We start from the raw sequence: 26,445 nt of genomic DNA on the forward strand, positions 1-26,445 counted from the left end.
AGGGAAATAGTAAAATAATTGATATGCACTGAGTCTGACCTGCAGACTCTGGCCACGCAACAAATGAAAGGAGTTCACAGACACAGGTGTTTTGCCTGTGAGAGTGCTGCCAGAGGACCCCATGGCTTACAGACCCCAAAGAGGGAGTCCAGCTGTGAAGCCCCCATATGCCAGGGACACTTGTATTTATTTAAAACAGAATTAGTGGTAAAGGTCTCAAGCAAACAACATTTGTGGATAATGAACACTGCTGATCCCCTGAGTAGAGAGCAGTTATGAGCACAGATGATCAAAGGTTGGTTTCCAGGTAAATAGGTAAACAAGTTATTGAGATAAACTCCTCTACATTCCCTAGTTATCTGCTCTTTTCTATTAGCTCAAGGTAAGAGGATTAGGCTGCTTTCAGCCATAATCTTTTCCCAAAGCTTTTGCAAAGCCTTCCTGCCTTCAAAGGTTTGTGTTTTTCCTATAATTTTTCTCACCACCCTGACCAACCACCTACATCTCCCCCTTTTCTGTTCTTTACATGAGATTTTGTTGATTGAGGAGTACAGATGTGTGCAGCAACAGGTTTGTCAGGCGCAGCGGCTATAACTCGTATTCCAGCTTTGGATCCTAGAATTAGTAAATAACATAAGACAAACATGAGTATAATCAGTAATATTATTTTTCAACCAAGGAGTGACCCCCAGGAGTGGGGATAAATCCAGGAGATGACATTTGTACTTTTTCAGGTGCTATGATTGAACCTCTTAACTATGTATTCTTTATAACATAGTGGTTGCCAGTAATATGTCATCCATAAAATGAATAATCGTGAAATTAGGAAATTCCTTTCTACTGGGGACTGAGGCATGATTTACATGATACTGACACATCATAGGGCTGTTCACCATTCTTTGAGGAAGCACTTTCCGATGAAATTGGCCAGCCAGCCTTTCATTATTCATAGCTGGTATTGGAAACGCAAGCTTTTCCTATGTCCTGTTTTGCAAAGGTAATAGTATAAAAGCAGTTTTAAAAGTCAATAATGACTATAGGCCAATCTTGAGGAATTGCTCTTGGAGAAGGGAGCCCTTGTGGAAGAAGCCCCATAGGTTGTAGATTAGCATTAATAGTCCCTAACTCATGCAAAAGTCTCCATTCGCCAGACTTTTTGGGAATGATGAAAATGGGCAAATTCCAAGGGCTCCTTGATGGTTCTATGTGGTCTGCTTTTAATTGTTCCTGAACTAATTCATGGGCTCGCTGTAACTTCTCTCACTTTAAAGGCTACTGCTGTACCCAAATAAGATTTTGAGAGATCCACATCAAGGGTAGGGAGAAAGAACAGTGTGCTTATTAGAAAATCGTTTGCTGTTCACATAATTCACCAAGTTCTGCCCTCCAGAGGAGGTATTGACTGGTGTTTAAAGTTGTTTTACCTAGCAATGACCAGTCTCATGGTGTTATGTGGAAGTGGTCTGCTATGGCCTCAGTTAATGCTTTTGTAAATGAGTTAGTGGCTTTGTTTTCTCTAATGCTTTCTCTTATCTCTTTATAAGCATACACCTGATTGCCTTGTTGATCTTGCATCACAGCACAGGCCAAGAGTTTCCCTTCTAATGCCACTTGCCTAAGACAAGGTCCCATAGCTATAGTATAGTGTCTCCCTTTTTTCCAATTTATTAGGGGATGGGGCTCAGGCAAAATCTCCATTTCCTCTTTGGTATTTTTACCTGGTAATTGCTGGGCTGAGGGAGAAGGAGGAGGCAGTAAGGTCAGTGATGTTTCCTTTTCCTTTCCCTTTTTAGGCTCATCTGTGTAGAAAGGGGCCAGAGCAGCTCTAAGACCCATAATGTGAGTGATGTTCCTGGGACTCACTGCCCTTGTGCATGATGCTGTTTAAGATTTCTCCCCACTTGTTCCCAGAGCTCTAGGTCCAGTGTGCCTTATACTGGGAACCATGGGTTATGGGAAGCAACCATCTGCATTAGGCCCCTTCATTGAGCCTGTGAAACAGGCTCCACTGTCTTTAGGCAATTGTTTCAGTACTTTTGATACTGTTTCTGTTGTGCTGAAACTGTTGTCCCATGAGGAAACCCCAGCCTGAACAATTCGCTCAAACTTGGAGATTCTGAGCGGGCACCAATGACACTGACTTACTGACTGCGCAGTCTCTTCGCCTTTGTTTTCGAGGGTTCTGTCGTGATCCATCCCAGCATTTCTCATGCAGAGGCACCCACTGCTGAACCATTGCAGTGATCCTCACACAGAGGCACCAGTTGCCAAGTGTGACCCACAGAGTCCAGCTTCAAAGGAGCCCGCAGACATAAGTCTTTTGACTGTGAGACGGTGGCTAGGGGACCCCATAGCTTGCAGACCCCAACGAGGAAGTCTAGCCATGCAGTGACCATATGCCAGGGACATTTTTGTTTATTTTAGAACTGATTTAATGGCAATGGTCTTTAGCAAACACCATTCGTGGGTAATTAACATTGCTGATCCACCAGTAGAGAACGGTCATGCGTGTGGATGATCAAAGGTTGGTTTCCAGGGGAAATAGGTAAACAAGCTATCTAGATAAACTCCTCTACATTCCATTGTTATCTGCTTTTTGCTATTAGTTGAAGGTAAGAGGATTATGCTGCCTTCAGCCACAACCTATTCCCAAAGCTTTTGCAAAACCTTCCTGCCTTCCAAGAAGGTTTGTGTCTTTCCCATAATTTTTCCCACCACTGTGACCCATCTCCTACAGATATGATATTTTAAGATGATAAAATGATCAAATTTAATTGTCTTGGATATGCTGGATGACACATAAATAAAAAGCACCACTATTCTATAGTTCCAATTATGCTTTTCTGTACTAAGACATATCATACCCCTTAATGATATAATTTCTGTAGCAAAACCCTCTCTAGACTGCTTCCAAGTCATATTTACAGACCAACAACTAATGACCACTTATCCCATTTCTGTGTATACAGGTATATATGCAGGTAGGTAGGTTAGTAGGTAGTATTTTATACACACAAATATACATATAAACTTTATATATTTATATATTTTTATCTATATTTATAAAATATGTAAATACATATGTGTGTGTATGTGTGTGTGTGTGTGTATATATATACATATATATGTTCTATTTATAATTATCATGGTCTAGATTAGAAAGAGTTCTGTTGTCAGAGCAACCATGAATCTCCATGAACCATGAATGGAGAATGTAGCTCGCAGCTTTGACCAAAACTTTCCTGGGGCATCTTTTAATTTTTTTTAGACAGAGTCTTGCTCTGTCACCCAGGCTGGGGTGCAGTGGCATGGTCTCAGCTTACTGCAACCTCCACCTCCCAGGTTCAAGTATTTCTCCTGCCTCAGTCTCCCAAGTAGCTGGAATTACAGTAGTGCACCACTATGCCCAGCTAATTTTTGTATTTTTTAGTAGAGATGGGTTTCACCATGGTGGTAGGCTGGTCCTGAATTCCTGATCTCAGGTGATCTCCTTGCCGTGGACGTCCAAGGTGCTGGGATTATAGGCGTGTGCCGCTGTGGTTTGTTTTTTCTGAGTGCGTGGTTCCCTATATACTCCGTGCAACTCAGTTTTATTTTTTCTATATTGTCTCGGGTTTTTCTGTCATCAGTATTGGCTGCAGTTACCTACTTACCACTTTGATACCTTTCTCTCCTTCTGCCTACTGCTAGATTCCCTTTGGGTATTAACACATTTAGTCAGCAAGTACTAATGGATAAATTATTCCATGGAATATACCTTAAAAAAAGACACATTGAGGCACAACTTCTGCTTTTAAGAGCTATGTATTGTGGCAGAGATTAATTATAAAAAAAGTAAAATTAAATGTGGAAACCAACAAGCAGCTAATTGAGTAGTAAATCATAGCTAGACATCACTTTGGAACTCCTGATATATTGTTATTTGTCCATCATTCCAATAAGGTCTTCTTATATTGCTTAATATCTTAAAACATGTATAAACCTGCATTTTTTGGTCTTCAAAAAGAACATCACACAAGAGCTATAATCTTTCTATAAGAATTTCTTTCTTGGATCTTTTCTCTTTACAAAATCTGTGCTTATTTTAGAAAATAAAAACAAATATATTTTAAGATGATTAACATTGCTATTTTCGAACAACATTTAAAATATGTAACATTGGGCAGCAATCACGCAACTAAGTTTCTTGTCTCTGGAAATATTATTATTATTATCATTATTTGCTATTCTTTCTTAACTCAGTTTAAATCTCCAATAAACTCAAATTTTTACTTCTTATTTATCATTAAAATCTGTACCTAAACCGAGCATGGTGGTTTATGTGTTTAATTGCAGCAATTTGGGAAACTAAGGCAGGAGGATCACTCGACATCAGGAATCCGAGAGTATCATGGATAACAAAGAAAGAACTTGTGGTTACAAGAAAAAAGGAAAGAACATTAGCCAGATGTGGTGACATGCATCTGCAGTCCAGCCACTCAGAGGCTGAGTTAGGAGCATCACTTGAGCTCAGGAGTTCCAGGCTGCAGTGAACTAAAATCATGCTACTGCATCTCAGCTTGGGCAGCACAGTGAGCCCACATCTCAAAAAATTAATTAATGAATTAACTAAAATCTGTACCTAATATATCACACTTTTCAACAATGACCTCTTTTCAGGAAGTGTTGTTTGAATATGTGTATACATACAGTGTCAAACTATATTCTCTAATTAAATCACCTAGTAAGTAAACTTGTTTCTATCATCCTTAATATTTGAAAAGGTCACATAACAATGATATTAATACTAATTTGGTAACATCAATTTATCATTCCCAAGAAAGATTATATAAGACATTAGCATCAATGATGCTGTAAGGTCTTATTCACATCTCCTATACATTAAAGAAAACATATCAGAAAAATACAGGCTGAGTCATGCAAAGACCTTTCTAAAAGTGGTGCTAGTATTACAAAATTAGCTATTCACATTAATTTAATGCAACTGTCAACAACTAAATTTTAAATAAGAGATTTCCTATGCTTTCCACAGTTTTCTGTTAATTTTTAAATATCTTGATATATATGTGATTTTATTAATCTCATTTTTAATACAATAAGGCTAGCACAGAGCTACTGCGTGAATTTAGGCTGACATTTTAATAATGTTTGTTATGATATCTTACTAAATGATTTAGGCAGAGATAAAACTTATTATATTTATCAAATATCTATTTTTATGTGGATTGTATGTTTTTCTATTATTCATTGAGTGCTTATTACTGCCTGTAAGATGGGCATTATCATCATTATTCTATAGGTTGAATAAGAAAAAAAAAGCTTTTTTTTCTTGCCCCTGTTAATCCAGATGTAGGAGAGATGACATTCAAACCTAAATTTCTTCTAGGCACATCAGCACCAGCGAAAGTGGTGGCTGATATTAGAAACTTAAAAACGGTGTAGTATTTTCAGGGCTAATGATTAACTATGTTCAGAAAACATGATAAGATATTTTAGCTAGAAAGCTTGTAATGTGCTAAAGAACTCAGAACTGATCTTATTAAAAAAAAATCTCTGTGATTAGTTCAAAATGATAAAAAGCATGTCCATCTTGGAGATTACATGAACTATTCAGAAGTATAAAATAAAATGAATGTGTCTTGTTATTCAAGTATACATACATAAGTTGCATATATGTAAACATGCGTATACACACAGATAAACACACACAAATGGCCAGCAAGTATATGAAAGGTGCTATACATCACTAACCATCAGAAAAATGCCAATTGAAACCACAGGGAGAAACTTCCTCACATCTTTTAGAATGGTTATTAAAACAACAACAATGAAAGATAAGTGTGAGCAAGGATGTAGAGAAAGAGGAACCTTTGTACATTATTGGTAGAAATAGAAATTTGTACGGCCAATATAAAAAATACTATCAAGATTCCTCAAAAAATTAAAAAGAGAATTACTCTCTGATCCAGCAATCTTAGTTCTGGGTATTTATCCAAAGAAATTGAAATCAAGATCTCGAAGCATATCTGCACTTATGTTCCTTGTAACATTAGTAATATTATTCACAATAATTAAGATATAGAAACAACCCGATGTACATCCACAGGTGAATAAAGAAAATGTAACATCCATACACAATGGAATACTATACAGTCTTCCATAAAAAGAAGATAACCCTGTCATTTGTGACAACATGAGGGAGGTAGACGATACTACGCTAAGCAAAATAAGCCAGATATAGAAAGACATGTGGAATCTAAAACTGTCAAATTTATAGAAGTAGGGAGTAGAATAGTGGTTACCAACAGATGGCAGAAAGCAGTTACGGAGAGATGTTGGTCAAAGGATACAAAGTTTCAGTTATAAAAGATGGATAAGGTCTGAAGATCTACAGCATGGCGACTCTAGGTAACAATGCTGTAATGCATACTTGAAATTTTCTAGGAGGGTAGACCCTATGTGTTGTCAGCACACAAACACACACCTTGTAAGGTGATAGGTTTTGTTAATTAGCTTGATTGTAGTGATTATTTCAATGTGTCTGTGTTGGTGGGGTGTTGGATACCTTAATATACACAATAAAAATACATTTTATAATAGAACTCAAAACATACCGCCAAAAAAACGAACAATAAAGCAAAATGAATGATCACCAAGGATCAATAATCAACAAGATGAAACTTTACATGTGTTAAATATAAAATACTCTTTTTAGTTAAAAACCATGTACAACATGAGATGTGAGAGAAATCTAACTTAATAATAGCTCATAACAAGATCATCTTATGTTCACAGATGAGAATATCACAATTGCTAGAACAGTGATGGCCTGATTTAGACCAAAATCGATGTAAGCAGAAATTCAAGAATTGGGTAGACACTGTGTTCTCCAGTGGCCGGCAACACTCAAAAACTTGTCTTAAGTTCCAGGAAGTAAATTTTGAGCAGGGTACTGACAAATAACAGTTCATACAGACAAGTGTGGCTACCATGTGCAAAGGTAAGGTAATCTCATAAAATGGGGACTGCTTGAAGGAACTGTTTTAGTTTGGAGAAAATGAAAAAAATCAAAGGACCATGAAAGTTTTTCAAATACATGAAAGTCAAGCATGGGTTTAAGAAAGTGTCTGTGATTGTGATAAATGGGTACAAATAAAAGGGAGGTGGGTTACGGTTTAATTTATTGAACATAATTCTACCAATTAATACATTTTCCACAAAACATTAAGCTGGTTTCGTCCTTTATAAGTAAAAGTAAGGATGTTTTCTCATTTGCTTTACAAGGACTCATAATTGTTAGATCTTTGTGACTAGCAGAATTTTGCACGTTTAATAACAGGCGATATTTATTGTTACTAACTCTTGGAAGAAGTGTAAGGATTTCAGTTGTTCTGAATGGGACCATTGTCCCCTTCATGTATAAGACCATGAATTTGATAGGTACTTATTCACTAACGGGAAAAATTTCACAAAATATTTGGAAGCAAGTTAATTTAATACATTATACTTCATGTACTTCCCATTTAGCACCGAGCAATATAAGGGGGGTTGAAAAATATATTTAAAAATGTTATTTTCCAAATTGGATTACATAACTCATATCTTCCATATTCTTGTTTTACTGAAAAATTTAAGATTTAAATAGTGTGATGGTCTAGGCCCAAGGAGTACATGTTATTTTTCTTACAGATTCAATACAACAGGACTTTATGATTTTATTGTAAATTTCTACGTAGAAGAGTATATGATCTGTGATATTTATGTATAGGTGTGTGTATTTGTAATGTACATTCTTCAGTCATAAAATTGTCCTGGGTATCTAGTTTATAATGACAAACTATCAGCCTCAGGAAATGTTACATCTAGCTATTATTTTCCTATAGTACAATGTCACTGTTATTTGCAAATAGTTTCCAAATGGAAAAAGCTTGTCTTTTGAATTAATTTGACATTGACAAAGGAGTAAAGCCTAGGATGAGAAAGTGCTCTTTACTCTGCACCTTTCTGAATGGTCCTAGAAAATGAAGTGGTCATACTGGTCAGAAAATTGAATACAATGGGGGAGAGCTCAGAGAGCTGTCACTTCCAACTCTAAGTGCTACTTAATTATTAATTTATATAGGAAAACATAACTGTGTATGGGAAAGTTCTTTGTTTTATGTTTGCAGTCATTTTGCCTAACATGAGAAACAAGTGCACACACACACACACACACACACACACACAGCTGTGGAATTTTTAAAGAAAATTCCTAACAATTCTTAACATAATGCTTATGTATTTTCCCCTTGTAAAGAGTAAAGCAATAGTCACAAAATTATGGTTAGGTTTATGTATGCCTTTTATCAGTGTAAAGGTCTGAATGTTTGTGTCCCCCTAAAACCAAAATTTGTATGTTAAAGTCCTCATTTCCAAGGCGATGGTATTAGGAGGAAAGTGATTAGATCATGTAGAGGACATATTAGTGTCCTTTTTAATAAGAGACCTCAGGGAACTCTCTACTGCCTTTCACCATATGAAGACACGGGGCAAAGAGAGCCATCTAGGAGCCAGGAGATGAGCCTTCAAAAGATACTGATTCTGCTGCCACTTTGATCTCCAATTTCCCACCCTTCAAATTGTGAGATGTGTTTCTGTTGTGTATAAGCTGATCACTGTACGGTGTTTTGCTATAGCAACCCTGAAAAACTAAGACAATTAAGTATGCATTAGACATGTTATATTGATTACCAGAACCCCAAAGAAATGTTCTTTAGTTTTTCTTCCCATAAGAAATGAAAAGTATTTGGCCCTATATCTTCCATTAATCTAAATAGGCAATGAAGAAAATAATACAACAAATATCCTTATAACATAATAGCAACACTCTGTTTTGATGTAACAGCCTTCAAATAGAAAGATAAATTAAGAGCAGTCTTCCATCTAATTAGAAATAGGTCTGGGTGGATAGTAGGGCCCTTATAAATTGATTAATAACAGAAGTCATAAGGATGCCGCATTCCTTTTCTAAGATAATGCTATACTGCAAGACTCAACTCTGGTAATTTTTCCTGTAAATTTAAGGCAAATAATTCAAAACAAGTGTATATTGTTGCTAAGACATTATCCATATATCTGTTACAGAACTGTTTCAGTCTCATTAAATGGCATTCATAATTATTCCATGCATGTTATAAACAAAGTGTTGGAGTTTACATTTATCCCTGTGGAATATAATTTTATTATTTTATTTTCTCCTTCCTCATGTTTGACAATAGTTTGGGTTGCTGTAGTTTGTTTTTCGTTTGCTTTTTTCTCTTGTATTTATGCTGTCACACAAAGTGTTTGCACCTATCCCAGCTGCATCTGTTCTGTGCCATCTGTGTACCTTCCTGTCATATAGCCTATGTCATGTGCAAGTCATTAATATAAATATTGAACATGATTATCCCCAGGACATATGGTTAGAGACTTCCATCATAGTAGAAAGCAAATCTAAACCTTTAAACTTTGGTTACAGTAGCTTAACGACATATGAATCCACGCAAGAATATTAACACGATATCCAAAGCTCTTTATCTTTTTCATATACACACAACCACCATCACCACTTCCAAAAAATAGATCGAACAAGCTGTTGTAGTCAAAGGTTTATATTTTCAAGACTATCTCAATTGCAAAATTCAAGAGATTATTTGAAACTCAACATTAATAATCTGTCTTTGTTTTATATGTAAAATTTCTGACCCTGACACTGGTAAGTGAGAAGAAAATTCACTGCTGCATGAAGGATGAAGAAAGAACAATCACTAAAAAAATTACTTGGACAAAGAAACCTCTATTATTATCTCAAAATACTATTTACTGTATCTGTATAGCCAGAGAACAGGAAAAAAAGAAAAAGAGGTTGATTACAAAAAATAGCAGTGATTAACTGATCCTGAGCTATGCCATTAAATGTTTTTTGTCAACATAAGGCATTCCAGCTTTATCATCAGCACTAATAGGACTATATGTTTTAGGTAAAACAAAGAGATTTGCATTGGAGGACTACTATTCTTCCTTCCACATAGAGAGATGTTATATATATATGATATAAAATACATATATATTTAAAAATATTTATAAAATCTTGTGTCATATAAATAATATAACATATATATTACATAATAGGTATATTACACTGTTTATATATTTTCTCCTAGTAGTCTGTTTTCTGTTTCTATTGATATTTTTTCTAGTTGAAAAATAGAAACCTGGTAGTAGAAATGATGTCAGATAAAAGAAGCTTAAGGAATGGGCCCTGAGTTATATGAAATTAGATCTCTGATGTAATTTTTTAAAGGCATTGTAATGAGGTTTTCAATGAGAAAGGGGACATTGGTAATCCTCAGAATGTGGTGGCAAATAAGCTATTCAAATCACTGCCTCTGGTTCCCTATAATCAAATGTATACAAAAAGTAAGGGACTGGATAACCAAGTATTTTCTGCTATAATATTGTTTAGTAAAATTAGCATATAATGGAGTTGTTTGACCTCGAGGTATGCTGGAGAACCTAGGCAAAGACAATCAATTAATTGCTTTAATTGTAAGCTCAACATTTGCATAAGAAGCTGGAAAGCTTCTATGACTATAAAAGAATAAGTAACCCAAATCAGAAAATAAAACAATATAATATTTATCTGCTATATCTTTTTTTTTTTCAGACGGAGTTTCGCTCTTGTTACCCAGGCTGGAGTGCAATGGCGCGATCTCGGCTCACCACAACCTCCGCCTCCTGGGTTCAGCCAATTCTCCTGCCTGAGCCTCCTGAGTAGCTGGGATTACAGGCACGCGCCACCATGCCCAGCTAATTTTTTGTAGTTTTCATAGAGACGGGTTTCACCATGTTGACCAGGATGGCCTCAATCTCTTGACCTCATGATCCACCCGTCTTGGCCTCCCAAAGTGCTGGGATTACAGGCGTGAGTCACTGCGCCCAGCCCAATATTTATCTCCTATATCTTAAGAGTAAGAATTTTGAAAACCAAGTTTACAGTTTATTAATGTTCTTGGATGACTTGCAAAGGAAACCAAATTCCCAATTTCATGGGGCCTCTTATTTTCGGAGTTAAAATTTTGAAAGAAGTAAGGCACTAAAACTTAGGGCGAGGATATACAGGTAAAACCAGATGAAACTGGAGACATTGAAACCCTAAACTATGCTGAGTCTCCTCTGCTGTTAAAAGTATCCCTTCTCTTCTATTTGTGGAAGTGAGTTTTCCCTTTTCTGCAGAACCTATAGGGGCCTACACTGAAGTAGCTGCCTTGCAAGTGATAGCAGCATGAGGCAGCTGAATTCCTAGGCAGGAAGGACTGGGTCCTTGATGAAACCCAACCTTCAAACCAAGTACAGTTTAAAGCCTGAAAACTGAGCTGTCATTTCCCAGTAGAGTCCAGGACTTGAGTGAAAACTTTCTCAATGCCTTTTTAGCCAATCAAATGATGTTTTTTCCAGGACTGACCTGGATCAATCAGCATGCAGTGCCACATTATGAGCCCATAAAAACCCTAGATTCAGCCATGTTTTGGGTCTACTAGCCTATGGGTAGGGGCTACCCACTTGGGGTCCATCTCCACTGAGAGTTGTTTTATTGCTTAAAAAACTCTTCTTCACCTTGCTCACTCTTTGATTGTCCATGTAACCTCATTCTTCCTGGATGTGGGACAAGAACCTGAGATCCACTGAATGACAGGTGTGAAAGGTGTTGCAATGCTGCAGCCCTCCTGCTCTCCCTACCACCGGCCAGCTGCTCCACATAGTGGGAAGTGGTAATGGGGCTGGGCCAACCCAGGAGTCATGGGCCAGAGTGGAGCAACAGTACTGAACAAGCTAGGGCATGCTCCCATTGCTTGAAGTGTGTGAACATTGGGAATAAATGAGCTGTACCACAAACAAGCCATAACACTTCCTGGGGGGTCTAGATCTTGGGACTCCCTGAGCCAGAGCTGTGACATGCTGTAACACCCCTCTGGGGCTCTGCAGTTTCTGAGGTCTCCAAGTTTTTTGGGTGCCACTGTGCTCCCTTTATTCACACACCAGTCCCCAAGATGGAAGCCACTGACTGTGTGCCATGGCCAGATCCTGTACTCACTCACTCACCCACCCCTTCCCATTCCATGCTCAGCTCACCCATGGCAGGCATGAGCTCCAGGCCAGTGTGTTGTAAGCCGAATTCCAAAACCCAGACAGGAGTATTTCTGGAAGTGATAATTTCCAGCTGGAGAAGTGGCACAAAAAGGATCCTGTGTCACAAGGAACTGTTTAACCTAATAAAACCTAACCCTTCATTTCTCATTGCTTCTAGAACTATAACCAGACTCAAGTCCTAACAAGTCTCAAAGGATGAGTTACAAAATATGATCTATGAGAAAGTGCGGTGTATCCCAAAAGAACTCCAGAACTTTTGTCAAATCATATTTATAGAAACGTGGGCAGTACATGTGAGAATGGAATGTAAGGTGTGTGAACAGAGTAGAAGAAATATTAAAGTGTATTCGGCTAAATATATCCTCATAGGCCCATGTAGCAGGAACCCTGGATTAAATTTTAGCTTGAAGGGCTGAAGATTATTCCAATAGATGGCTGAGTTCACGCTGAGCCAACAGTTGGCCTGTGCCAAATGCAGTGAAATGACATATTTTTCCTAGCGTATTTATAGACATAACAGCTTAGAGATATTAAAATTCTGGAGTCAATTTATCATTTAAGATCTGCTTACCAACTGTTTCCCGAAGAAGTGGTCATGAAACCTTCCATTTCCCAACGGTAAGAGAAATACACACAGGAAGAGAAATACACACAGGCAGAGAAATACACACAGCAAGAACATACAGGAAGAGAAATACACACAGGCAGAGAAATACACACAGGAAGAGTATTGCCAGCACCCATGCTTTCTAACATCAAGCTCTGCTCCCTGAATTCAAAGGGAATGATGCAATCCTGAGTTTTCTTCCTCTGCTGAATCTTTACTCTTTAAGTTCTCACTCGCTGTCTTGAAGCTTATGAGACATTTTGATGGATGAAAAATTTTTAATGTTATATATTACACATAGTTGCTCTCATTAGAGGCCTTGTCTGCTACAAAATAGTAAAGTCATAAAGAAATACTTTGCTAATTTTAATTTATAAAATCACAGTATTTTCATTCATACCTGATATCCAGTGAAGAAATAAGTCAATTCAGTATTAGATTTCTCACCTGTACCTAAAAAGTTTGTTTTAATCTAGAAATTCATTCTTATTAATTACATACATCATACATTTGATAGCTTGATTTTTGGTTTTTCACCAATTAATTTCACTGTTACTGTCATCTCTCTAGTTTCTGCTGTTATTCTAATCAATTAAATAAATACCAGCACTGAAAATTATTAATATTTTCATTTATATATTTGTGAATATTATATATGGATCAAAATTAAAGAAAATTTTAATTTTGCTCATCTTTCAAACAGTTGTTATTTTGCCCAATGTGTTATACCTCTGATTTTTAAGGCAGTAAACCATTTGCTATATGATTTTCCTTCTTTTGTACCATTGACTCATCAGTCCTTCTTCTGACTAATACTTGAAAGCCTATTCCTAGGCTGGACTCCAAATAAGAGCAATTAAATTACAAGACATTAAGATGTATACAAATGTTAAAAAAAAAACCTCCACTTAATGTGCACAGTTAAAAAACTTGTAGATAACTTTAGCTGGATACTATGAGAGTAGAGGGAAGTCACCATGATCGTCTCAAAAAGAAAATAATGAAATATAAGAAGATATTAAGAAGTAGAGTTCACTGTCAAAGTTTAACCATGAAGTATGGACTTGTTGGTTGCTATTCCTGCAAACGAATTTCTTTTGATCAAACTTTTGCAGCTGTTCTACATTATTTAACTAAGCAATTTCATTACTTAAGCTCATTCCTACTTAATTCTTGGTATCTTAATCTTTAATTACACCAAATATTCCAAGTACTCATCAGAATACTGCAGAAATTATCTTTGAAAACAATAAAAATGATTCTGTTTTCTTTGAATCCTTGACATTTTTATTCTATATGATGGGAGAGGCCAAAATGTTCTTTAAATGTGTAAAGAAAAGTGTTGCAGGGCAGTGTGTGTCAATGTAATGAAAAATGGTGATGCAAACTTTGACAAACTGACACAGCCTTTTCCAAGACTTTCAAGTCCTACCCTTACACCAGTTCATCAATTCTCCTGACTCAGGAGCTTGGTGTCAGCCCTTGATTGTGTTTTGTTGTTTCTGCAAATCAACAATTGGGCTCAATTTTAAGCAGTCAAAACAGACATTTGTCATTGTGTTTGCATCCGGTTTCCTGTGGCACCCTGCCCACTTAGTCATGCAAGTAGGGGAGTTGCTGGCAAAGCAGGAAAGACCAAGGCAAGCTCCTGTGACCTAGCAAGAATCATGTCACAAGTCATTACCATAATTTATAAAGATCACCCCAGGCTCACTGGTGCTGTTGCTGCACACAAGTTGGACCGTGCTGGAATGTTTAAGTAAATATTTGCACGCAACCTGAAGCTGTTGAGAATTTCTGCTTCAGCTACAGCCTCCATCTTATGAAATATTCAGTACATGGAATGTCTCCAGTGGTGCAGAGTGGTGGGTTTTCTCTCTGATTTGATTAGCAGTGATGATTCTTTCATGAGCTGTGAATGTCCTTCTAGATTAGCATCATCCAGGTTCTTTGGTTTTGTCACGGAAGAAGAGAACTGTGGGGACTGTGGCTTATAAACATGTTAAAAGCTTGGCTTTAACAGTCTATGAAACACTTCAGAATAGGATTTTAAATATCATTCACATATTTTTAAGTGTAGTTTATCCTAATGGAAAATGTGTTATTATGAATAAGAAACCTACGAGTAAATTAGAAGCATATAGAAATAAATTATTTCTAGTCTTCAGTTTCTATATGCCTCTAATTTACTCGTAGGAAAATTTTGATACTAAAAATTATGGTGCTGTTATCATTCTGTTTAATGAATGGATAATCATAGACGTATTATGCAATTCTAAAAAGATACAATTTTTTTGCATTAAAGTTTGTGGGTTGTAGTAATTTTTTCTTGTAATTATTAATTTAAGGATTATTACCATAAATAGTTCTTTTTTAAAAAAGAATAAACCCATATAATTTGAAATCGCAAATGTTTTGAATAAAACACCTAGAATCAATACAAAATATATTTTATCATCCATAAGAAATCATTACATCTTATATATGAGAAATGTATCTTTGATAGTAAAGAAAATACAGGTATATGTATTACTAATGTGCTAAATAGTTTTATAGTCAGATATATGTTTGCTTTTTATCTTCTCACCAACATGCAAATAAAGAAAATGTTATTTCTTAAGTGAATAGAAGACTCACATTGAGTTTAAAATGCCATAAATCCTCTTATGTTTTGAGCAGTTACATCATTGTAAAATTATTTATTGAACAAATTCCTTGCCATTGAATGACTGTTGCCTCTTAACCGAGTAAATAAGTTAATTGTATTTGTCATGTATATAAGAGACGATTCTGAAGAATTAAAAGCATTTTTATAATAGTTTTTATATTTGTGAATATATAATCACTGCCATTATTTTCTAATTTCAAATGACTCTAAAAATTTCTTTTTTTAGGGCCGGGCGCGGTGGCTCAAGCCTGTAATCCCAGCACTTTGGGAGGCCGAGGCGGGTGGATCACGAGGTCAAGAGATCGAGACCATCCTGGTCAGCACGGTGAAACCCCGTCTCTACTAAAAATACAAAAAATCAGCTGGGCATGGTGGTGCGTGCCTGTAATCCCAGCTACTCAGGAGGCTGAGGCAGGAGAATTGCCTGAACCCAGGAGGCGGAGGTTGCAGTGAGCCGAGATCGGGCCATTGCACTCCAGCCTGGGTAACATGAGTGAAACTCCATCTCAAAAAAAAAAAAAAAAAAAAAAAAAAAAAATTTCTTTTTTTGATCTGTTATCTAGGGAGTTAGATGTCTAAATCAAATTAGGCTTCTATATCACTTAATTAAATACACCATTCTTTCAAATGTTTTATCATTATCCATTGTTTCCAAATATTAGCCATAAAAGCCTTGCTCTGTATTTAACAGTGCTAACTTAGCTTGCATTTTATTAACATATCTTCACAGTAGTAAAACTTATTAATCTATTAACATGACTCTATTTCTATACAGATTCAGATTCTCCATATGAGGGCATTTCTAAAACTCTGACTTAACTAATATTAAGTGGGTAATCATTAGAGCAGTGGCTGCTTGGGTCTGATTTTGGAAGCAATGTTAACATGTTTTTGAAACAGAATTTAGTTATTTTAAATAATGATTAAGACACAAAGTTTAGTAACTTTAAAAATCAGGTAATCGTATTTGCAGTATTTTCGTTAACTGAACTTTTTTTTCTTTATCAAGAAAATGATTTTTTATACATATGATTTTCCAAAATATATTTCAGAAAGTAATGAGGATCATGCTGCCCGCTTGCTTAGGATTGTGAATGCTAAGTTGGAAAAAATGATGGGGAATTAAAGCATAGGTCACGAGCAAAGATGATTTACAGATTATTTAAATTTTCATGTTTTTAAGTATTTGAATTTGATTAGATCATGAAGTATCTGTGTAAATATACTTATTTTTTTCTTGCTGCCATAGCAAATCACCACCAACTCAGCATTTTAAAATAAGATGAAATTCTTATCTTACAATTTTAAAGTTAGATGTTGATGGGTCTTATCTGGTTTCTCCACTCCTGGTCACACTGGCTAAAGTCGAGTTATCAGTGATGAGGGCTCTTATCAACAGGGTTTAGGGGAGACTCCATTTCCATTCCCATTCAGGTTGTTGGAAGGATTCAGTTCCATACAGGTGTAGGTCTAATGTCTCTTTTCTGGCAGGGGATAATTCACAGCTTCTCCAGGCCTCCCGCGAAACCTAACCTGTGACACGATTCATCTTCAAAGCTAGCAGAATGGGTCATGTACTCCTCACACTTTAAATCTCTCTGCAGCTTCCCTCTGGTGAGACCCCATCCTAGTCTGAGAAAGTTCTCTGCTCTTAAAGTCTCATGGAATTACACTGTGCCTACCTAGATAATTTAAAAGAAGTTACCTATTTTAAGATATATAGCCTTAATAACATCTGTAAAGTCCATTTTCCCATGTAATGTAAAAAGCACAGTTCCCAGCAATGGGAGAAAGGAGAATTCTTTCTTCCACAGCAAGAGTGTGTCCAGATTTATATCTTTATGTTTGTAGTACTGTCTTGGAAATAGTGAACAATGAAATCTCCTAATAGCAAGAAAATAAATCACCTCTGATTTGTAGTGTTCGCGTATTTCTGTGATGTAAATAATCCCAATATGGCAGATTTCAAGCTTTCAATGTGGATTCTAAATGTGCACAAAATTCCTCTCATGGGATGGTATGATGTGTCTCTAGTACACCTCTGTGTGTTTATAAAATTCATAAAGCAAAATTTTGAAGTCTAATAGCAGATAGATATTTGTCTAATGGTAGTAAAATAATGATGTTGAAGGTGACGTGCTCTTTACATATATATTTCAAAACACAATAAAGTAAAAAGAGAGTGAATATATCTACACTTGTCTTTCTAATGCTAGTACAAATATATACCCTACCCAAAAATATTTGAAGATAAAATATAAAATATTAATTTCTTGCTAAATATGTAAACTATAGTGATTATAGTGTTTTACTAGTCTTCTAGTTATTAGTAAAATAAAAAATTACATTTATGTCTGTTCAAAAATTTAAATTTCTAACAAACTATTTGCAATGTATTGAAATAAGTACTTACAGTGATTTAAACATGTACATTTTATTAATGGAGAGACAAACTCTTGGCTTGTTTACACAGCTGTTTTTAATTTTAAAACTCCATATTGATTTATTCTGTGCAAGTGGGTTAGCTAGCACACTTACTCATCCTCAGGATGGTAAAGAACATTCTCAGCTTTCTCCTATAGCAACCATTTATACTTGTGTTTCCAGTGTTCTTATTTTCTTAATTTCTTCTCTAATGACCATGTAAAACTATGAACAGCAAGGTGGAATAGATGTATCCGACCACACTTGATTGTAATCCTGAATTTATTGTATCCTCAAATAATTTTAATATGAATGATCTAAATAAAAGTTTCAAAGGATCTGTTTCTTAGCCCAGTTGATTTGATTTCTAAGAAATGGCTATTTTGTCATTCGAAATAACTGCAACAGGGATATTGTGAAAGATAAAATCAACATCAGTACATGTGGCAAATTTGTCATGCGTATGTGAGAAATTCAGCTTCTGGAATCTTTTTTTCTTTAGTATTGTAATTATTGTGGCTAAGTATAATCAGTCAGATTCTCCTAGGGTATGATTTTCTGCCGGGGAGACAGAGACTCTGATGATTCGGGACGGCTCATTAGCATGCTGGAGTTAATGCAGCATCCCGGTGTGCCTAACTCACTCCCGGGGAGTCATTCTAGCCCTAGGAGAATTGTTCCATTATACCCTAACATGAATTAAGTGACATTTTCAAATTATTTCTTTTATCTTAACTATTTCTGCGACTGCTATTGCAGATATATCTTTAGGAGTGAAAAAACCTATTCTTTCTCATGAAGGCTATTAATTTCACATTTATTGAAACATTTCTATTAAGTTTTCATTGTCAGATACATTGTTTGCTAATTGTACATCTTCGGTCCTCTACATGTCTTCACTGACTGACTTCTGGTGCTCTGCTTTTTCTCCATCTGCTGTGGCTCCTGTGTTAGCTGCTAAGCACAGGATCATCCAAGGGAACGGCTGGGCAAAGACTGAGCAGTGGAGTACAACAGCTATTAGGGAAACAAACAGACCAGCAAATCCCATAGCAATGCCAAGGAATTTTATCAGAGAAATGTCTGTTTTTCAATTGACTCCAGCCGTTCCCTACAGCATGCACTTAAATGAAATCTAAAATGTAAAGTTGCTTTTTAAAGAAAAACTGGTAATTCTTAATACATGTTACCATGAAATACAGTTGCAACCAATTCATGTTTTGGCAGAAAGTATTTAAATACTTGGATATTTTCTAATGGATAGAAACAGTTTAAATGTGACCCAAACATTTGCATACAGACTTTAACCCTTGCAGCACAACCATAAAAGAAATGTGAGCTTTTATTGCTGAAGTAGAAGGGAGTCATAAGAAAAAGGATTTGATGTTTGTAAGGGAAAATATTATAAATAACAGTGACAACATCTAATATTTATAAGCAGAGTTCTACAAGACAGACTCTGCGCTAAATGGTTATCATGGATTGATTAATAAAATCATATTGAAAGCAGTAATAGTGTAGCAGCACAGTAATAGCATAGTGTGAACAACAGGGCTACTCAGGTTGTAGTGCTGTCAGTCATACTATGCGTTAGTCTAAACAAAGTGGCCACACGGTTCTGGTGTCCAGAAACAGAGTGGCATATTGTTTATTAAAATAAACAACAACTGAGAGACTGTTTGCTATATTCCTTCTTGAGGAGTTGTTTCTGGTTCAAAATGAAGCATTATCTTTAAATCACACATATATTTTCAATAACGTTTAAAGTTATCCTATTATCTAATCATACGTTGATATTAGATTTTCTATTTAACTTGTTTCTGGGGTTCTAAATTAATAAAACAGATTATAGTGTAGTTAAAGCAGAAATATTGAAATACAGATAAATACAACTTGCCACTTTGTAATGATGTGAGTGTTAGCAGGAATTGGTCAGGATTGGCACTGAGGTCATTTATTACCAGGTTTCTGATGGCTCCTGATATGCTATTATTCCTAACCTGTAACTCAGTTTACCCAGACACACTTAAATGTTGCTCTTGGAGTTACATGTGCACATAAATATGTTTTCAAAGGTTCTAAATTAATTCCCAGTTCTTTTCTGCACTTATTGGCAATGAAACAGACTAGATGGAAATATGCCCTTACAAAATACATGCTATTGCCCACGTAAGTCTCTGATTCCGAACACTAATGGCGCCCCCTCTTCCTCCTGCCAATTACTCTCCTGCTCCAAGTTCGAAGTTCTCTACTCTTAGCTGACTGAAAACTGTAACCACATGTTCATCATGATTCAGTGCCTCACAGCAAACAGTTTCAAAGTCATAGAATATGAATTTCTTCTTTATTCACAAATACACAAATGATACTTTAACGTGTTTTCACTGTTTGGTGAGATGGTATACTAAATTGCCACTATTCAAATCCATACTAGTTCTATTTAGCATCTATTCATATCTCACAAAATCATTACTTTTAACTGTAAATTTAAGACAGTTGTTATCTGGAGGCCAAGGATAATTTGCAGAATGTGATAAACAGCGTGACAAATAATACTCATTGGAATTTGGTTTCACTGGAGTGTGGTGATTAGCGTTGTTGAGAGGCTATGTTTATCAATTATTATTCCACCGATATTGTGGATAAGGTGAGGAATTTAGCACCTAGCTCAGTGACTAACTTTAGACTGCATGTGAAGGTGACAAACGGTGATAGTAAAAATTAAAAGTCAAAAAAGACAAATGGTTTTGGAATCCTCATGTATACTACATCATAGAATGAGGACATTATAGCATCTGAAAACTGATAATATGTAGTTGGTTAAGGTTACTATATTGGGATTTCTGTTTGTGAACAAGAAGAAATGATTTTGATGAGATTTACCCTCCAGCAATAAACAAACAAACTGAATAATCCTGAAATATATGCATGAAACATGATTATATGGTATTGGAAATCAGTCAGAAAAGGCCAGTGATTGATGAGGAATGAAAAACAAACTCACTGGGCACTACCAAAACTCCAGATTGCTGCCTAAAAAAGGTACCTGCACTTTTGCTGGGAGAGAAAGCAGGCAGCCCTCAGGGGCCTTCTGGAAATGAAGAGAAGGAACCAAAAGTCTAAGGAGGACAAGACATCTGGAGTTCACAGAATACCAAAGAGGAGATGATGAATAGAAGACAGATAGGAGATAGACGATGATAGATTATAGATATAGATATGTAGGTAGATAATAGATTGACGATTGATAGAAAAATGATAGCTAGAGTCTTGATCTACAGAACATCTCTGACAAGTATGCAGCAGGATATTAATCAATGCCTGTGAAGAAACTATCTGAGGCAGTGAAAGATAATATACAAAAATGATTAAAGGAAATGATAACTGGCACTCATCCAGAGCAACAAATCGCGCCTGTACCCACCTGCCATATTAGAAAACCTCATAACTCACAGGGCATTGCTTAAATAATGAGAAGAGTGTTGCCTCAGTAGTAGGAAGCAGTTAGATTTAGACCAGAGGTGTCCTGTCTTTTGGCTTCCCTGGGGCATATTGGAAGAAGAAGAATTGTCTTGGGCCACACGTAAAATAAACTCACAATAACGATAGCTGATGAGCTAAAAACATTTCAGAAAAATGTCATAACGTTTTAAGAAAGTTTACAAATTGTGTTGGGCTGCATACAAAGCCATCCTGGACTACATGTGGCCCATGGGCCGTGGGTTGGACAAACTTGCTTTAGACTAAACACTACCATTATCTCACCTAACAAATCTTAAAAGTAATAACTTCAGCGATTAAACTGTGTCCAGCTAACTGCAACTCAGAACAAGGTTCAAATGTTTTATAATAAAACGAATATGTCCAGTACCCAATTACGTAAAATTCACAATGTCTGGAATAGAGTCCAAGACTATCACATATTCAAAGATGAAGGAAAACTTCACCCATAATGAGAGAGAAAGTCAGTCAATTGAAACTGATCCACAGCTGGCACAAATACTGGAATATACTGCTAAGAAAAATAACACAGTTAATATGACTGCAATCTGTATGTTCAGAAATATGAACAAAATTATAAAAGATGAAAAAGAAACAAAAATTGAAAATCAAGTGATGAAAACTACATGTGAAATAAAAAATATATTGATGGTTTAATAGCAGATTAGACATTGTAGAAGAAAATATAAAGAAACTTAAAGACATAGCAAGAAAATAATCCATAAAAACACAGAGAAAAATGTTAAAAAATGAAAAATCATTAATGAGTTTTGAAAAATTATCAAATTAAATTATACGCCTGTAATTAGTATACCTGAAGGAGAGAAGAGAGAAGTGTCAGAAAAAAAAATGGAGGGACAGGCAGAGATGGTTGACTCGAAGTAGCTGGTGTGTGCTGCTTTCAGAGAAGAGGTAAAGTGGCCAGTAAACAGGAGCTCTTCAACTGGACCATCCAGAAGGACACACTGGGATCCATCAAAGAAGCAATGCAGCCCACAGAGAGCAAGACTGGACAGTCGCCCATCCAGGATTGGTTCAGAGCCAAGGGAGGCTCCCCATGGCAGGGAAACAGTTGGGTAATTGAGAGCCTCTGGGGACCCAAACTTCTGCCACAGGCCTTGGCAATCCTGGGCACTGGAGATCCCACCAGCCTCCTTGCCCTGGGCCTGTACACTGACACAGAGAGCTTGTAGAGTCTGGACAGAGCACTGCTTAGGCCCATGTGGCGTCCCAAGGACCTTGGAGTCCTGAGATCCCCGGTGCCAGGTGCCATCACTCTGCCAGTGAGGGAGGCCAGGCTCTCTTATGGTCCCCCAAGATAGAAGCCGCATCCACAGTACCGAGGAGTAGATGGACGCAGGCCTCCCTTCCGTTACACTTTACCAAGACAAGCCCTCTGACCTGGGACCCAGCACAGACACCCAACCGCCATCTAAGCACTCAGGCCAGTGCCCGCTATGCACTTCTCTGGCACTGAGCTTCCGGAGGGAACTGACAGGTCCACTATTTTTGCCATTGCTGTGGCCCCTTCCTTTACTCCCGTCAGGCTCAGGAGGGACCAAAGAGCCTAAAAACTGTCACCTGCCTCCAGCACACAGCTGCTGCCTAGTAGAATAGTAGCCAAGCTGATTTCCACGTGGGTTTATGCCCCTGCTACTCCTCACTGTGCAGAGGGCCTCCTGACCTGGGCGCCCAGCACAGCAGGCCTGCCCTCGCCTGAGCACATCAGCCTACAGTACCTTTGCATTACTGTGGAGAGAAAACCCCAGAGACAACCTACAGGGTCTTTGCCATTGCGACTGCAACAGTGCTGCCTTTGCTGCCCTCCTGCTGGGCGGAGAATAAAGACCCTAATCACTTTGCCGTCACCTCCAGCACTCCATAACCACTACACAGAGAGAAACCCAGGCTCCCTTCCCTGTGAGCCCTCCCTCATTCCTACTCCTCAGCAGGCAGGGCCCTCCGCTTGGAACACAGTGCTGCCCTTCCACCCCAGACCGAACACTCCCAGTGGTGGTGGCTTTGTGTTTCTCTAAGGTGGTATTTCGAGAGGCAACTGACGACTCCTCTGCCATTGCTGCTGTGGCAGTATCGCCCTGGCTGCCCTGAGGCTGGGAAAGGAGAAAAGAGCTTGATACTTTACTCGTGCCTCCTGCCTGTCAGAGCCACCTAACAGAGAGGAGACCAGCCTCCCTTTTCATGAGACCCCAGTGCCCTGTTCTTCACGAGCTAGGACACCCAGCTCAGGCTTGCTGCCACTGCACTCATGGATGAACATTTTAACTGACAGCTGCTTTGTGTTTCTCTGAGGTGGCATTGGAAAGGTGACTGACAACCCCTCTGTTACTGCCACTATGGCAATACCTGCCCTTACGGCCACCAGGCTAGGGAAGGAACAAAGAGTCTGAGTACCTCACCTGCACTCCTAGTGCACTGCAGCAGCCCTACAGAGAAGAGGCCAGACTGTCTTTCCCATTAGCCTTCTGCATCCTCTGCCCTTCACCAGGCAGGGCCGTTGGCCTTGGGCTCACCGTGTAGTTTTTCCATTCCTGGCTGAATGCTGCAATTGATGGTGTCTCTGTGTTCCTCTGGGGTGAATCCCCAAGAGATAAGTGAAAGGCTCTCTACCATTGTCACTGCCGAAGGCTCTGCACACACTGACCCCAAGCTGGGAAAAGAACAAAAAGCATAAGCTCGCTGCGGGGCTGTGATGCAGAGTCTGTGAGGGCCAAGCTGAGCTCTGTGGCCAGTACTTGAAGGGGCCAAGTTCTCACAGCACCGAGAGGAAGCATGGCTGCAGACACGAGAAAATACGGAGGAGCCACGTGGCTGCGTAAAAACCTACCTACCAGCCATTGTACTATCACAGCCTAAACTTCAAAACCAAAATATTTTACAATATACTCCCCTGTGAAATCAAGAACAAGAATTCAGCCACAAATAAAGGCCACACAGAAAGCCTCAGCCCTCTGAAAAAAGCCAGAAATGAAATCAGGTGCCTATGCTCAAATTACATTACAGTTATAGGAACATAAGCCCACATAGGTGAGAAAGAACTAGCACAAGAATTCTGGCAACCCTAAAAGCCAGTGTGTCCTTACCTGCATATGACCACACTAGGTCCCCAGTAATGGTTCTGAACTGAAATAAAATGGCTGAAATGACAGACACAGAATTCAGAATCTGGATGGCAAGGAAGATCATTGAGATTTAGGAGAAATTTGTAGCCTGTTGCAAGAAATCTGAGGAATCCATTAAAATGATTCAACAGATGAAACATGAAGTAGCCATCTTTAGAAAGAACCAAACTGAGCTGATAGAGCTGAAAAAGTAACAAGAATGTCATAATGCAATTGGAAGTATTAACAGCAAAATAGAAAAAGCTGAAGAAAGAGTTGCAGAGCTCAAAGACTAGTTCTTTGAATTAACTCAATCAGACAAAAATAAGCAAAAAGTAATAAAGAAGAATAAAACCTCTGAGAAATATGAGATTATGTGAAGAGACCAAATTTTGTGACTAATTGGTGTCACTGAAAGAAAGAGAGGAGAAAGCAACTTGGAAAACAAATCTGAGAATGTTGTCCACAAAAAATTCCTGAACCTTGCTAGAGAAGATGACATGCAAATTCAGTAAATTTATACTGAGAAATAACACAGGGTTACCATCCCCAAGACACATAGTCATTAGATTATCCAAGGTCAAAATGAGAGAAAAAATATTAAAGGTAGCTAGAAAGAAAGAGAAGGACGTCTATAAAGGGAATCCCATCAAGATAACAGTGGGCCTTTCAGCAGAAACCCTACAAGCCAGAAGAGATTGGGGGCCTATATTCAGTACCATTAAAGAAAAAAAATCAACTATGAATTTTATATCTAGCCAAACAAAGCTTCATTAGTGGAAGAGAAATAAAATCCTTTTCAGACAAGTAACTGCTAAGAAAATTATTTACCTCCAGATCTGCCTTACAAGAGGTCCTTAAGGGAATGCTAAACATGGAATCAAAAGACCATTATCGGCCATGTCAGAAACACATTTAAATACATAGACATTGACACTATAAAGCAATACACAGTCAAGTCTACATAACAACCAGCTGACAACATGATGACAGAATAAAACTTGTTCATATCAACATTAACCTTGAATGTAAACATGCTAAATGCCCCACTTAAAAGTAACAAAAATATCATGACTTAACCAAACAAAATAAATAAGGCACCAAGGACCAATCTTCGAAAAACAGAGATATGTGACCTTTCAGAAAGAGAATGCAAACTAACTATTTTGAGGGAACTCACAAAAGAAACTATTAGAGTGAACCAACAAACAACAAAATAGAAAAAAAAAATTTGCAATCTACCCATATAACAAAAGGGCTAATATTCAGAATCTACAAATAACTTAAACAAATTTACAAGAAGAAAACAATCCCATCAAAAATTGGCAAAGGATCTGAACAGTCACTTCTCAAAAGAAGACATTTATGCAGCCAACAAGCATATGAAATAAAGCTCATCATCACTGCTCATTAGAGAAATGCAAATCAAAACCACATTGAGATACCATCTAACACCAGTTAGAATGGTGATCATTAAATAATCAGGAGACAACAGATGCTGGAGAGGATGTGGAGAAATAGGAACGCTTTTCCACTCTTGGTGGGAGTGTAAATTAGTTCAATCACCATGGAAGACATTGTTCAATCATTGTGGTGATTTCTCAAGGATCTAGAACTAGAAATACCATTTGACCCAGCAATCCCATTACTTGGTATATACCCAAAGGAATATAAATCATTCTATCATAAAGACACATGCACATATATGTGTATCGTGGCACTGTTCACAATAGCAAAGTCTTGTAACCAACCCAAATGCCCATCAATGATATACTGGATAAAGAAAATGTGGCACATATACACCGTGGAATACTATGCAGCCATAAAAAAGGATGAGTTCATGTTCTTTGCAGGGACATGGATAAAGCTGGAAACCATTTTTCTCAGTAATCTGATGCAAGAATAGAAAACAAACACCACATGTTCTCACTCATAAGTGGGTTTTGAACAATGAT

At 37.4% G+C, this 26,445-nt stretch overlaps 1 long non-coding RNA gene across 1 annotated transcript; it reads right to left on the reverse strand.

Moving 5' to 3' along the window:
• Window positions 1-4,948: 4,948 nt before the first annotated feature.
• LOC116550720 lies at window positions 4,949-21,606 on the reverse strand. Its single transcript, XR_004268546.1, has 3 exons — window positions 21,496-21,606; window positions 6,907-6,913; window positions 4,949-4,961 (listed from the first exon to the last, which is right to left on the reverse strand). It is a non-coding gene; the product is annotated as an uncharacterized LOC116550720 (long non-coding RNA).
• Window positions 21,607-26,445: the final 4,839 nt, after the last annotated feature.

Source organism: Sapajus apella, unplaced genomic scaffold (assembly GCF_009761245.1).
Source record: "Sapajus apella isolate SASKATOON/1434 unplaced genomic scaffold, GSC_monkey_1.0 scaffold8, whole genome shotgun sequence".
NCBI classification, from domain to species: domain Eukaryota; kingdom Metazoa; phylum Chordata; class Mammalia; order Primates; family Cebidae; genus Sapajus; species Sapajus apella.